This window comes from Equus asinus, chromosome 8, assembly GCF_041296235.1.
Source record: "Equus asinus isolate D_3611 breed Donkey chromosome 8, EquAss-T2T_v2, whole genome shotgun sequence".
Taxonomy (NCBI): Eukaryota; Metazoa; Chordata; class Mammalia; order Perissodactyla; family Equidae; genus Equus; species Equus asinus.
Genome location: NC_091797.1, coordinates 36,313,221 through 36,328,102, shown reverse-complemented (window position 1 = coordinate 36,328,102; position 14,882 = coordinate 36,313,221). Strand labels below are relative to the sequence as shown.

Below are 14,882 nucleotides of genomic sequence, written 5' to 3'. Positions count from 1 at the left end.
TAAAGCCTAACTCCCAAACTACATCTTCTCTGCCTTTGGACGTGGTCTCACCAATGTAGGCAAAGGATCTGGATTCTCTAGACTGTTTCACCTGCTCCATAGGAGTATTGAATAGAGCACATATTTCTAAGGTCATCACTTGGGTGGAGATTAGGGAAGCCAGTAGGTAAGTGTGGAAGGCAGCATTTGACAAACAGAGGAATGGGCTCAGATTTCAGAGTGGAACATAGTGGATGGAAGTTCTTCACTTGAGGGGCTAGATCTGTATCTGTTTCCAAAGCAGTATGTGTCAGTCTCATTGTAAGAAATACCTTACATGGTAAAAGTTCTAACAGACATTCATGGGGACATATCTAGCAGGAAGTTAAATATATGAGTCTAGAGTTCTTAGTAAAGAAGATGGAATTGAAGACATAATTTAAAATTATCTGCTTATGGATATTTAAAGCCTGGCACTGGGAAATACAAAAGAGATCCCAATTTTAATAAAAAGAATGAGGAGGAACCTGTCAAGCACACTAAGATGGCATCTTCAGTGAGACCATTGGAAGCTTAGGAGAGTTTAATGGATATCCTGTTAGTAAGGAAAAGAAAGTGTTTGAAATAAGAATAGAGGAATCAACTGTGTTAAGTCATGTTTAGAGATCAAGTAAATTAAGAACTGAAAATTGAACTTCGATTTTGACAAGAGTGATTTCAATGGAATGATAAGGGCAAAAATTTGATTAAAGAGGGTTTAAGGTATCATGGAAGGTAAAATCACAAATTTGGAGAGTAATGGACAATGAGCGTTAGATACAATTAACTCTTTGAAGGACTTGTCATACAGAGCAGAGAAGTGGAGGAAGTGGAGAAGGCTGTAGGAACACATTAGGATAGTAGGATATTGTTCATCTGAGGCTAAAACTTTAGATAGCTAAGACCTCACAATTTCACATAGTTAAGACTTTGTATATTTTAAATACTGAAATATTATTCAGATAAACTTAGTTCTTAGCCACACCTGATCTGAGATCTGATACAAATTATATATTTTACAGATAAATTACCTGTAGGTGAATATAGTAATAGTGAGACTATTCAAGCAAAACCATCAAGAAGATCCAACCTGGGAGCAGATATAAAAACGTGAGAGGTATGTCCACGCCTGAGCTGAAGGAAGTACTGTTTTAAGCAATAAGGGAGTAAAAGAAACCTCAGTCTTGTAGGAGAAAAGGAATCCTCCAGTTTCCAATTTAAAAAAAAAAAACCCTACTAAAACAGAATCTCTTGAGTAAAACCCAGAAATCTGTGACTTAACTAACTCTCCAGGTGAAAGTTTCAGGATCTCTTTTCTCAAGTATTAAAATATGTTGTGCATAAAGAGGGAAAAGATATATGTTTATCCTAAATCAATTATCCGTTGGAACATTTAAAGATTTCTAGGAACTAGGAGGTAATGAGTGTATAAAGGAAAAGAAAAGGAAACTGTGCCACATAATTAGAAAGCAGTCACTGAACAGTAATCCTTGGGATACATCATGTGGCCAACTTTTTAGCTCTTGCAATGGAGAACTTAAAAAAAAACCAAAACATGATTCCTACTCTCAAGGTATTTATAATATGATAAATAACAGAAAATTTAAATGTCATAAAAATTAAAAAACACCACAGCCAATATTGATTTAAGGGCTAGATCATCCTATCTATATAATCTGGAAGATACAAAATAATAACAGATAGAATAGTCTAGAAATGTGGTGGCAAACAAGGTAAATTTTTTATTTTTGGAATGAGGAAGATTGGCCCTGAGCTAACATCTGTACCAATCTTCCTCTATTTTGTATGTGGGTTGCCACCACACCATGACTTGATGTGCATGTGTAGGTCCATGCTGGGGATCTGAAACACAAACCCCAGGCCACTGAAGTGGAGCACGCAAACTTAACCACTATGCCACTGGGCCAGCCTTGAAGGTTTGGTAATATTTGAGTGATGAGGAAAGATATAAGGAGAGAAGAGGAGCAGGGATTAAAGTTTAGGAGAGTAAGTAGATGAAGGAAGAAATGAGCATATTCTTGGAGCTATGAGGCCACCAACTAAAAGAAAGAGGAAACAGAATACTAATGAGTAGTGGGAAATCATGTTTTATAGGTGGGTGGATCCAGAGTAGAAGTTCTTGATAGGCAGGCAAAGATGGGTATAGGTGATATAATAGGAAATAAGATATTTAAGGTATTTGAGCAAGGGAGAATCAGACCAAAAGGAGAAAGTTGTATAATTTCTGGAAAATCATTGCAGCACAAATCATAATAATTAGAATAGAATTAATGATGCCCATTAAACTGATGATGAAATAATCTGGGAGCAAGTTGATGAGGGAAAGTCGAAAGAAGGTAACTGAAAATAGTGAGAAAGAGACTGAAATGGGGAACATTTTATAGGAAAAATGTGTTACAGCACTACTCTGGATTTCAAGGATGAAAAAAATAGATGAATCAGTGTTTCCAACCCAAATTATTAGGAGAATATTTGAAGGAAAAAATTTTATTCATAAAATGTTTAAATGGAAGATTACCTGGGTGAGAGGGACAACATATTGCTCTCTTCTGCCTTTGGTCCCCATTAATTTATTCATGTATTTTGTGACAAATACTTAAATATTTCCTGACTTTTATATGACAAACTCTGGGGATACAATGAAGAAGAAAACTAGATGCAATCTCTACCATAATGCACCTTATGGCCTTATAAGGGAGTCCCACATTAACTAAATAGCTTAAATAATATTTAAACAAAATAAATATAAATTACATCATCCATATTACAACTGTAGTAAATTTTATGAAGGTGCTATGATAGCATATAAAATGTAGCCTTCACTTAACCAAAGACGCAAAGAAAAACTTCCCTAAGAAAGTCACCAATTGATCTGAGACTGGAAGAATGAGCAGGAGTTGACTCAGAATGAAAGGGAGGAACATGGCACTTGTGAGGGAATGCAATGCAGTTGGTGTGGCTGAGGAGCAGAGAATGAGTGTACTGTGGTTCAAGAGGAGGCTAGTGAAATGCCTCCAGGTCAAAACACATTGAGCTTTGTTAGACATTGTGGGGATTTTCATATTTTCATATGACTAATGGTTCTCTGGACACCTATTTTTAAACAAATAACAGACATAATCAGATTTTCTTTTTTGAAAAGATCACTCTGGCTACAACGTGGGGAAAATATTGGATGGGGCAAGAGTGGGCCTATTAAACCAGTTAGGAGGCTAGCAGTGTGCCAGTCATCAAGAATAGCTTGAATTAAAGTAGTGACTGTGTATATGGGTAGAAGCATTTATTGAGTTCTACTATGTGCCAAGAAGTAAGCTAAGTACTAAGATGAAGCCTCTGTCTTCAAAGACTTGTGGAATTGTGATGAAAACAGGTTCATGAACAAGTAATTATACTATCTCATGACACAAACTTTAAGAGAAATTTTACATTTAAGGAACTCCAGGAAGCCTCTGTTTCCTTCATTCCCTCATCTTTGTGTCTCTTCACTTAGGCTATCATTTATAAAGTTCAAATCTTGTCCCTCCCATTGCTAGTTTAATTTCTTTCCTCTATTCTTCACATTGATGGTATAAGGAAAACGCATTGCCAAGAGATAGGCTCTAGGTGCTAACCACCTCAGTAGCTGACGGTGACTGAATCCTCTTTATGCCGATTCCCTTCTTGCAGCACACCTAATCTCAAATGAACTGCAGCAAGAACCCTGACTTTGTCCTCTCGGGGCTGTCCAGAGACCCAGAGAAATGGCAGCTCCTCTTTGGTCTCTTCCTGGCGCTCTACTTGCTGAGCCTCCTAGGGAACTTGCTACTTCTGCTGGCTATTGGTGCTGACATCCGTCTCCAGACTCCCATGTACTTCTTCCTCAGCCAGCTCTCCCTGGTAGATCTCTGCTTTACTTCCACTACAGCCCCAAAAATGCTGGAGGATTTGTAGACCAGCAACGCATCCATCTCTTTCTCTGGATGTCTGACCCAATTATATTTCTTTGCTGTTTCTGCTGATATGGACAACCTGCTTTTGACCGCCATGGCTATTGACCGCTATGCTGCCATCTGCCATCCTCTGCACTATCCACTGCTAATGACTCCTTGCAGATGTGGGCTACTGGTGGGTGGGTCATGGGGAGTGGCCCACTCTGTCTCTCTTGTACATGCCCTGTTGCTATCTCAACAGTCTTTCTATATTAATCAAGAGATTCCTCACTTTTTCTGTGATTTTGGCCCACTTTTTCAACTTTCTTGTTCTGATGCTCACCTCAGTGCGGAACTGATGATGGCTCTGACTGGAATTTTAGGAATCAGCCCTCTCCTATGCATCATAAGTTCTTATGTTCATATTTTCCATGCTGTAGCTAGGGTTCCATCAGCACAGGGGAAAAAGAAAGCCCTGGCCACATGTAGCTCCCACCTCTCCATGGTCATCCTCTTCTACAGCACAGTCTTTGCCACATACCTGAAGCCCCCATCAACTTCTCACCCCCCTGGGGAGCTGGTTGCTGCTGTCGTGTATACCCTGGTAACTCCCACTCTCAACCCTTTTATTTATAGTCTGAGAAATAAGGATGTGAAGAGTTCACTGAAAAGGGTTCTGGGTATGGAGAGTTTGTGGAATTAGGAATAATCCCCATAGCCAAGCATTTTGGGAAAAATCCTTTACCATCACATTTATAAAGTGAGTCAGTTAACACCAACATTGTCACAGAGCATTATACAATATATTGGAAAGAGCGCTATATAGAAATTAGGAGAACTATGTTCTAGGTCCCACTCTAGGTATGGGTTTATATATATGCCGTAAAGCTGATGGTGAGGATTTTTATTATTAAACCACTGATAGAAATGGCAACGGTAATCAAAATGGTGGTATTGATGGCAATAGATGATCAAGTTTCAATAATATTAGTATTACAAGGCAATTAAAGAACAGCTAATCCAATCCAGTTTTAAGTATATGTATACCCAACTGCTTTGTGAATACAAACATTTTTCTTTTTCTCTGAATGTCCATCCTCCAGTTGGACACCAGATGGCACTGAAAAACAACATATCAAAGAGTGATAATATATAAAGGCTGATGAATATATATATACATAATATGTAATAATTATATCAGTAACATGTCAAACGGAATATGATATATATTACATTGTAATATAATGCATATAATTATTTATATAATATAGATATAATGTACCTGAGGGTGAATTGGATGAACTATCTTTAAATTACTTAGTAACACTAATATTATTAAAACTTGATCATCTATTACTATCACTACCACCATTTTGATCACCATTGCTATTTCTATCAGTAGTTTAATAATGAAGATCCTTACCATCAGCTTTACTATAGTCAATATCATCTTTGTTATCAGAGTCACTATACAAATTACTATCTTCAATACTACCCCCATCTTACCATGAGTAAGAGAGTAGAAACTTGTTCTATGCAGTTTTTCTCCTTTGAATGCCTCATTTTCAAAATGTTTTATCTGTGTGTTTGCACTATATTTGAGGGTGTCTGTCAACCTTCTACCAGTCATTGCTGAGAATTGAAATATTGGTAACAATAGGAAAATTTTTAAGAAATATTCTTGTTTTTTCTAATAGAGTTAAAGAATATTTCCCAGTAAAGTTTGTGTGTGTTTGTTTTCCACACCAGCAGCCAACTTTATTGACCAGTTACTATGCATTGCAAATTCTTCTGCAAGCAGCTTTTTTTTATTGAGGTAAAATTGGTGTATAACATTATCTAAGTTTCAATTGTACAACACTAGAATTCGACAACCATATACACCACAAAGTGATCATGGCCAAAAGCCTAGTTACCACGTATCCCTATACAATTGACCCATGTAAGTTTTATTCATGACTGTTGTTCTTCAAAAGTAGAGTATCTATGTATCACTCGAAAACTGGATTCTTTTTTTCTGATACAGACTGTCAAAGAGTGATGCAGCGAAAAGATCAATTGCATTGTATTATACAGAAAATAGTCTATTTAACTTTTGATTTATATAAAATGCAAGTTATTAAGGATAGAAGTAAAACAAAACCACAAGTAAGCAATAAACCTAATTTGAAATATGAAAAATTCTACAGGACAGGTAACCCAACTTCTGCAGTAAGTCAATGGTGCAAAAAATAAAAGGAGAGGAGAACTGCTGAGAAATAAATAGACTAAGAAACATAACATAAGGTGCATTTTGGGAAGCTTGTTTGCATCCTAATTTTAAGACATCACTTAAAGATAATTGGGGAAATTTAACCATGGTTTGTACATTTGATGATATGAAAATATTGATAGTCATAAGTATCATAATAGCATGATGGGCATGATTTTTTAGTTTAAGAGCACACTAAATACTTATATGTGGAAGATGTACTTACATAATTTACACAACATCTAAAACTTGCTTTAAAATTTTCCAGCAAAAAAAAAAAGTGAACTGTAGGTAGTTGAAACAATATTGGCAAAATGTTGATGTCAAAACTTAATGGTAGCTACATAAGGGTTCATTACGCTACTCTCTCTACTTTTCTGCATGTTTGAAATTTTCTACAATAAACAATTAAAATGAATTAGGAAAATGCAGTCAGCTTTATATTTTTAAATATATACATGTCCTTAGACCTGACAGTTCAAGTACCAAGAATATATCAAAGTAAAATCTGGATATAAATGATGTTTTTACAGTGAAAGAATTGAATACAACTAAAAATTCCCAATAATAAAAGATTATTTAAACACATCATGTTTAGCTATACTATGAAGCCCAGAAGAATAAAAAAATACATATTTTATTGATCTTGAAAGATGGTCATGACATAATGTTTGCTGGAAAACTAACTTATGAACTCAATGATCCAACTTGCTTATGTAGAATGAAATTCTGCTGTTATACAACAATGATATAAATAGCCAATACTTCTAGTTTTCTTTTGCTGTTACTATTTTTGTTTAAGTATTTTTCTACATTAAATATCCATGGCCTATTTAATAAAGAAATAATAGAATTTAAGGCAAAATTTTTAAATCTAGCACTTCAAAATTGCCATACATCCTCTCTTTTTTTGGAACTGTAGAAGGGTTAGAGAGGAATAACAAAACAGACAAAGTTATTCTTCTCCAATCTTGGAGGACTTTGAAATGGAGAGCTCTGAACTACAAACTAAAATCTTCAATACCATTTTTCTTAAATCAACTGTTTCAACTTCCTTATGTAGAGACACCTTCTGAGTGGCTAATGAACCAACTTGTTCCAAAGAATGTAGATCACAGCATTGAAGATGGTGGCAATCACGGTGTAAAGCAGGGTAAAGATCTTGGAGAGGAGTTGGGAGTGGATAGCAGAAGGTGTAATGTACATGACCATGAGAATTCAATAGAATATGGACACTACAAGTGGGAAGAGCATGTGGAAAAACTATTTCACCTGCTAACTCCAGCAAGAGAACTCAGCATAGCCACCACAATCCAGGATAAGATGTCAGAATCAGTCCAAAGGGAACAGTGAGGCAGAACAGAAAGAGAAGGAATATTGTCACCTGGGCCACTCCGGGATCTGAGTAAGCCAGTACCACCAAAGGCATGAAGTTGCAGTAAAATTGGCCTATGTGGTTGAAGCCAAAGAACATCATATGGGCCATTAGGGCCACAACTAGTCCATCTACCATGAAGCCAGAGAGCTATTCTGCAGCCATCAGCTCCAAGAACTATCTGGGCCCCATCAGGAGTAGCTGATCTCCAGACAGCAATCATCTGCAGTGACAGCCAGCAGGAAGCAATCAGCTATCGTGAGGGAACAAAAGATACAGAACTAGCACAAACAACCAGCCACAGAGATGGATGCCTCCTACAGGAAGCCCTCCCACATTTTTGGCAATACGTTAGAAATTATCAAGAAAGGACAGATTGGTGTAGAGAGTCTCAAGGAAGGACAGGTCAGGAAGAAATACCTGGATGTGTCAAGACTCTAGCAGCTAACCATGGCCACAATAATTAGCACATTGCCTATGGTGATGTCGGCATAGTTGGCAGTGATCACAATAAAGAAAGGAGATGCTGCTCAAGTATGTCATAGAAACCAAGGAGGACAAATTCAGTAATTGTTTGGTTTGCTATTGAGACAATTTCCATGTGGACCATCCAAGTTTCTGCTTGGCAGTGTTGAAGGGAGAAATTTTAATGTGTCTTTAATCTTCTACGCCAAGCCTGAGATTAGTAGGACTAAAACAAAAGGGTAAAAGTGAGTCTCCAAAACAAAGATCACTTACACGCGTCTTCATTTGTCCTCCTTTTCAGTTGCTTATTCCTTCTCCCACTCCTATTCTTCCTTGCATTCCTTAACTATTCATATTTTTCAAGACGGGAGAATTTATCCAAAATTACAATTTCAGTTTTTTTCAAAACCCTTTACCTTATTATTTCAATCTAATATCTCTCTGATATAGTAAATTCCACCATCTTAATCTGTATAACCAGTCAAATATAGCCTTCATTGTGAGCAACCATGTAATATCCTCTAAGTGACTGTTAGGGATGGCCCATCATCAGCTCAAAATCAGTATGATTTAAACTCTTGTGTTTTCCCCAAGCACAATCAACTCTATTAGAGTGGTTTGAAAATTATTCCTGATACCTAAGCTTCGTATATCAGAGTCATGTTTATTTTAATGATCTCTTTCATTTCCCATTCTCCAAGCAGTGAAATTTCATCAACTATTCCTTGGAAAATTCTTATATGCCTTCCTCTCTACCCTATGCCTATCTTAGCACAATGTCCTACTGCGTAGCCATTTAGTTTGTAGTTTTTCCTCTCCCTTATCACAATAATCTTCCTTAAATACTGCTTCATCAGGTCATTCAAGAGTTTATGGTAGAAATATGACAAATTATAATGTCAGGGGAAGTGTAGGTGCTGTGGGAGCAGTGAGAGACCAACCCTATACTGGAACTGTGATGGGATAGGGGGAAGACAGGGGAAGCAAGGTCAGAGAAAGCTTCCTAAATAAGGTAGCAAGTAGGCTAAGTTTTGAAGAAGAATAAACAATTGGCCAGGCAGAAGAGAAGTAGTAGAGAGGGCATTCCAGGTAGGAGAAGCATATGTGAAAGCAAAGCTGTGTAATTGAGCATGGCACTTTGAGGATCTAAAAATGAGTCTGTGTACCTGTAGAGAGGATCTGATCTGGAGATGTGTGTTTTATACTGAAAGAAAGTATAAGTAAATGTAGATGTAGCTATGTAGATACATATATACATCAAGTCTTAGTGCTTTTCTAAATTGTAGAATTAACAAAGGAACTACAAAACAGTCAGAAAATAATTAACAAAACGGTAATAGTAAGTCTTTATTTATCAATACTTTACATATAGATGGATTAAATTACCCAGTCAAAAGACTCTGAGTGACTTAATGGAAAAAACAAAACAAAACAAAAACAAAAACAAAAGATCCAACAATATGCTCCATACAAGCGACTCACTTTAGGAAACCTATAGGATGAAAGTGAAGGGATGGAACAAGATATTCCATGTAAATGATAACCAAAAGAGAGTAGCTGTGAATTTATAAGCATACAAAACAGATGTATCATATAAAATAGACTTCTTGTCAAAGTAACATAAAAGATCGAGAGATAAAGTATCACTGCATAATGATACATGAGTTAATTCATCAAGAAGATATAACAATTATAAGTATATTGGGGCATGTAATATATAAAGCAAATATTAAAAGAATTGAAGGGATAAATAGACAACAATACAATACTAGGGGACTTCAATACTGTATATTCAACAATGGATAAATTTTTATCAGACAGGTAATCAAAAAAGAAACAGTGGATTTGGGGCCAGCCCCATGGCCTAGTGGTTAAGTTTGGCACACTCTGCTTCAGCAGCCCAGGTTTGTGGGTTTGGATCCTGGGAGTGGATCTATACCACTTGTCAGCCATGCTGTAGTGGTGACCTACATATAAAGTAGAAGAAGATTGGCATGGATGTTAGCTCAGTTCTAATCTTCCTCAGCAAAAAAAAAAAGAAGAAGAAGAAAGAAATATATATATATATATTGACCTAATGGACAAAACAGACATATATAAAACATTTGAAACCACAGTTGCAGAACACAAATTCTTCTCAATTACACAGGGAACATTCTCCAAGTGTTAGGCACAAAACAAGTTTTCACAAATTTAAGAAGATTGAAAACATATCAAGTTACCTTCTGACCACAATAGTATTCAAATTAATGACCATAACAAGAATAAACATGGAAAATTTTAAAACATGTGGAAATTAAACAACACACTCCTGACAACCAATGAATCAAAGAAAAAATCCAAAAGGATATCAAAAAGAACTTTGAGGCAAACAAATACAGAAACACAACATACCAAAACTTATAGGATGCAGCAAAGTAGTTCTAAGAGAGAAATTTACAGCCATAAGTGCCTACATTAAGAAAAAAGAAAGATCTCAAACAGCCTAACTTTACACCTCAAGCAACTAGAAAAAGAAGAAGAAATTAACTGGAAATTTAGCAGAAGGAAGGAAATAATACAGATTAGAGCTGAAATAAATGAAAAAGAAACTAGAAAGACACAGAGAAAATTGATGAAATTGATTTGTTGTTTTGAAAAAATAAAAAAATTAAGAAACTTTTAACTAGATTAACCAAGAAAGACAGAGAGTCCTCAAATAAATAAAATTATAAATAAAATAGGAGACTTTCCAATTGATACCAGACAAATACAAAGGATTATAAGAGACTACTATCAACAATGATACACCAACAGACTGGATAACCCAGCATTAAAAAAAAAATTCTTAAATATTCAAACGTCCAAGACTGAATCATAAAGAAACAGGACATCTGGACAGACCAATAACGAGTAAGGTGATTGAATCAGTAATCAAAGCCTCTCAATAGAGAAAAGTCCAGAACCTGATGGTTTCATTGGTAATTCTACCAAACACTTAAAGAATATTTGACACCAATCCTTCTAATAGTCTTCCAAAAAACTGAAGAGGAGGGAACACTTCCAAAATCATTTTACTTGGCCAGCATTACCCTGATACAAAAACGACACAGAACAGAGCAAAAAAAGAAAAAACATAGGCCATTCCTGATGAACACAGATGCAAAACTCCTCAGGAAAATGCTAGCAAACCAAATTTAAGAGCACATTCAAAGGATCATAACTATGAACAAATGAGATTTATCCTTGGTATGCAAGAATTGTTTAACATATGCAAATTAATAAACATGATACACCACATTAACATAAGTAGGGATAGAAATAACATGATCATCTCAACAGATGCAGTAAAAGCATTTGACAAAATCCAATGTGGTTTCATGATAAAAACTCTCAAAAGATTGGGTATAGAAGGAGCATATCTACATAGAAAAGCCATATGTGACATGCTACAGCTAACATCATACTCAATGGTGAAAAGATGAAAGGTTTTCTTCTAATATCAGAACCAAGACAAGAGTGCCCACTCTTACCATTTCTATTCAACATAGTACTGGAAGTCCTAGCCGGAACAATGAGGCAAGAAAAAGAAATAAACGGCATCCAAATTGGAAAATAAGTAAAATTGTCTCTGCAGATGGCATCATCTTATACACAAAAAACCTTAAAGACCCCACTAAAAAACTATTATAACTAAACAAATTCAGTAAAGTTGCAGAATACAAAATCAACATACAAAAATCAGTCATGTTTCTATTCACTAACAACTATTCAGAAAGAAATTATTAAAATAATCCCATTTGCTATAGCACCAAAAGGAATAAAATACTTAGGAATAAATTTAACCAACAAAATGAAAGATCTGTAAACAGAAAACTGTAATACATTGATGAGAGAAATTGAGGTAAAAAATTAATGAAAAATATCCCATGTTCATGGATTGGAAGACTTACTGCTGCCAAAAAGTCCACAGTGCCCTAAGAGATTTCCAGATTCTATGCAATCTTTATCAAAATTCCAATGGCATTTTTCACAGAAATAGAAAAAAACAATCTTAAAATTCGTATGGGACAAAAAAGAAAACCCAAATAGTTAAAGCAATACTGAGAAAGAAGAACAAAACTGGAGAGCTTCCTGATTCCAAACTATGTTTGAAAGCTATAGTAAAAAACAGTACAGTACTGACATAGGAACAACCAAATAGACAAATGCAAGAGAATAAAGAGTCAAAAAATAAATTCACACATACACAATCAATTAGCCTTTGATAGTGATACCAAGAATACACAATGAGGAAAAATACTCTCTTTGATAGATGGCATTGGGAAAACAGTACATCCACGTGTGAAAGAATAAAATTGGACCCTTGTCTTAGACTATGCTCAAAAATTAACTCAAAATGGATTACAGACTTATGCGTAAGACTTGAAACTGTAAAACTTCTAAAGAAAACACACAGAAAAACCTCCTTGACATTGGTCCTGACAACGATTTTCTGGATATGACACCAAAAGCAAAGCAACAAAAGCAAAAATAAACAAGTGGAACTACATCAAAGTAAAAAACTTCTGCAAAATAAAGGAAACAATCAACAAAATGAAAAGGCAACCTACAGAATGGGAGAAAATATTTACAAACCATATATTTGATAAGCGGTTTATGTCCAAAATATATAAAGAACTTCTACAACTCAACAGCAAAACAAGCAAAGGAACTGAATGGAAATTTTTCCTAAGGCAATATATGAATTTTCTGTAGGTAGATGGAAATGTTCTGATCGCCACTAAGTATCAGGGAAATGCAAGTCAAAGCCACAGTGAGATATGATCTTCCTCCTGTTAGGATGACTATTATGAAAAAGTCAAAAGATAATAAGTGTTGGTGAGGATGTGAAAAAAAAGGAAACCCCTGTACACTGTTGGTGGGAATGTAAATTGGTAGAGACACTATGGAAAATAGTAGAGGAGTTATCAAACAATTCAAAATAGAACTACCATACGATCCAGCAATCTTCCTTCTGGGGATATATCTAAAGGAAATAAAATCACTATCTCAAAGAGATATTTGCACTCCTTGTTCACTGCAGCATTATATCCAGTAGCCAAGATATAGAACTAATCTAAAGGGAATATTATTCAGCCAAAAAAGAAGGAAATTCTGCCATTTGCAATAACATGGATGAACCTGGAGGACATTATGCCAAGTGAAATAAGCCAGATACAGAACGTCAAATACTGTATGATCTCAATTATATGCGCAATCTAAAAAGCCAAACTCACAGCAGCAGAGAGTAGAATGTTGGTTGGTGGGGGCTAGGGAGTGGAGGAAATGGGGAGATTTGGTCAAAGGGTACCAACTTTTAGTTATGAGATAAGCAAATTCACGGATCTAATGTACAGCTTTGTGACTATAATTAATAATACTGCATTTTATACATAAAATTTGCTGAGACAGTAGATCTTAAGTGTTCTCATTGCAAAAGAAAGTGAATAAGGTGGTGGATGTGTTAACTAGCTTGCTTGTGGTATACATCAAATCATCACCTTGTACATCTTAAGTATGTACAATTTTTATTTGTAAATTATATCTCAAGAAAACTTGAATAAAGGAGAAAAAGAAGACAAACAGTAAATAAATTTTAATTCAGTGTGAGTTTTTATTCTGTTAACTCTCTTCAAATATATTTGGCAATTACTCTACAATAAAGCAGAAAAAATATTTTTTAAAAAACAACATTAATTTAAGCATATCTCAGTTTTGTTATCCCTTAAGAGAGAAGAAGGACAAATTCTCACTATGAAAGAAATTAACATGAGGGTGCCCTAACTCCCTCTACTCCATAACACACCAACTGAAACTTAAAGAGCATGAAGATCCACTGCTCTCCATCTCCATCTACTTACTAAAGAAAATAAACTATGGTGCATTAGGAAAGATTGAAGATCGATCTTTTCACGGTCTGATCGAAGAAGTAGTAACACTAGAATTCCAGAGGAAAACTGTAGGATTTCCTGCAATGAGTTTGGAAAAAAAGATTTTTGACTGTATCAGTGGAAATGTGTTACTGGCTAAAGAAGAAAGGCTGTAAAGACTACTTTTTCAGGTTTTTTAAAGCAGCTGTGGACTAAACTGTAAAGAATTATACCTCAAGGACATTATGCTAAGTGAAATAAGCAAGTCATGAAAGGACAAGCATTGTATGACTCCGCTCATATAAAGTATCTATTGTACTCAAAATCAAAGAAACAGAAAGTAGAAAGGTGGTTTCCAAGGACTGAGGGGGAGGGAAGAGGGAATTCAGTTTTGCAAGATGAAAAAGTGCTATAAATATGTGACACAACAATGTGAATATACTTAACACAACAGAATTTTACACTTAAAAATTGTTAGATTTTATTTAGTATTATATGGTTTTTACAATAATATAGAAATACATATATATAGAACAAATTATATAAATACACACATATATATTTATTTATACAACAAAGCAGTTTGACTTTAGACAATTCTAATAATAATATAATTATTTTATCACCTTAAAAAAATTATACAAAAATAGGAAATTGACCTGGAATAACAAGCCTGCTCTCTAAAGATAGAACTATAAAGAGGAGAATGTGTGCTAATATTTCCTGAAGATTTGAGAATGATGGAGTTTCCTCCCTTTAGCCCCTTCCCTCCTTGTGCTCAATCTGAAAAAATGCAGAACATTGGGTAGAAATGTCATCCTAATCACCCTGCACTCCCCAGAGCAGACTGGGAACGTAGTGTACTTCTCTCCTTCACCCTCCATCCTCTTTTTTAGTTCCCAGACTCTTCTGTCCTTTCATGGTAAGTCCTTCCCTTTATCACAAAAGAGGGC

The 14,882-nt window shown here is 35.4% G+C and overlaps 2 pseudogenes; one reads left to right on the top strand and one right to left on the bottom strand.

Annotated features, from left to right (window-relative positions):
• Nucleotides 1–3,720: 3,720 nt before the first annotated feature.
• On the top strand, nucleotides 3,721–4,650 carry LOC106843458 (olfactory receptor 1f45-like; annotated as a pseudogene).
• Nucleotides 4,651–7,230: 2,580 nt separating this feature from the next.
• On the bottom strand, nucleotides 7,231–8,174 carry LOC106843457 (olfactory receptor 11A1-like; annotated as a pseudogene).
• Between the last annotated feature and the right edge of the window lie 6,708 nt (nucleotides 8,175–14,882).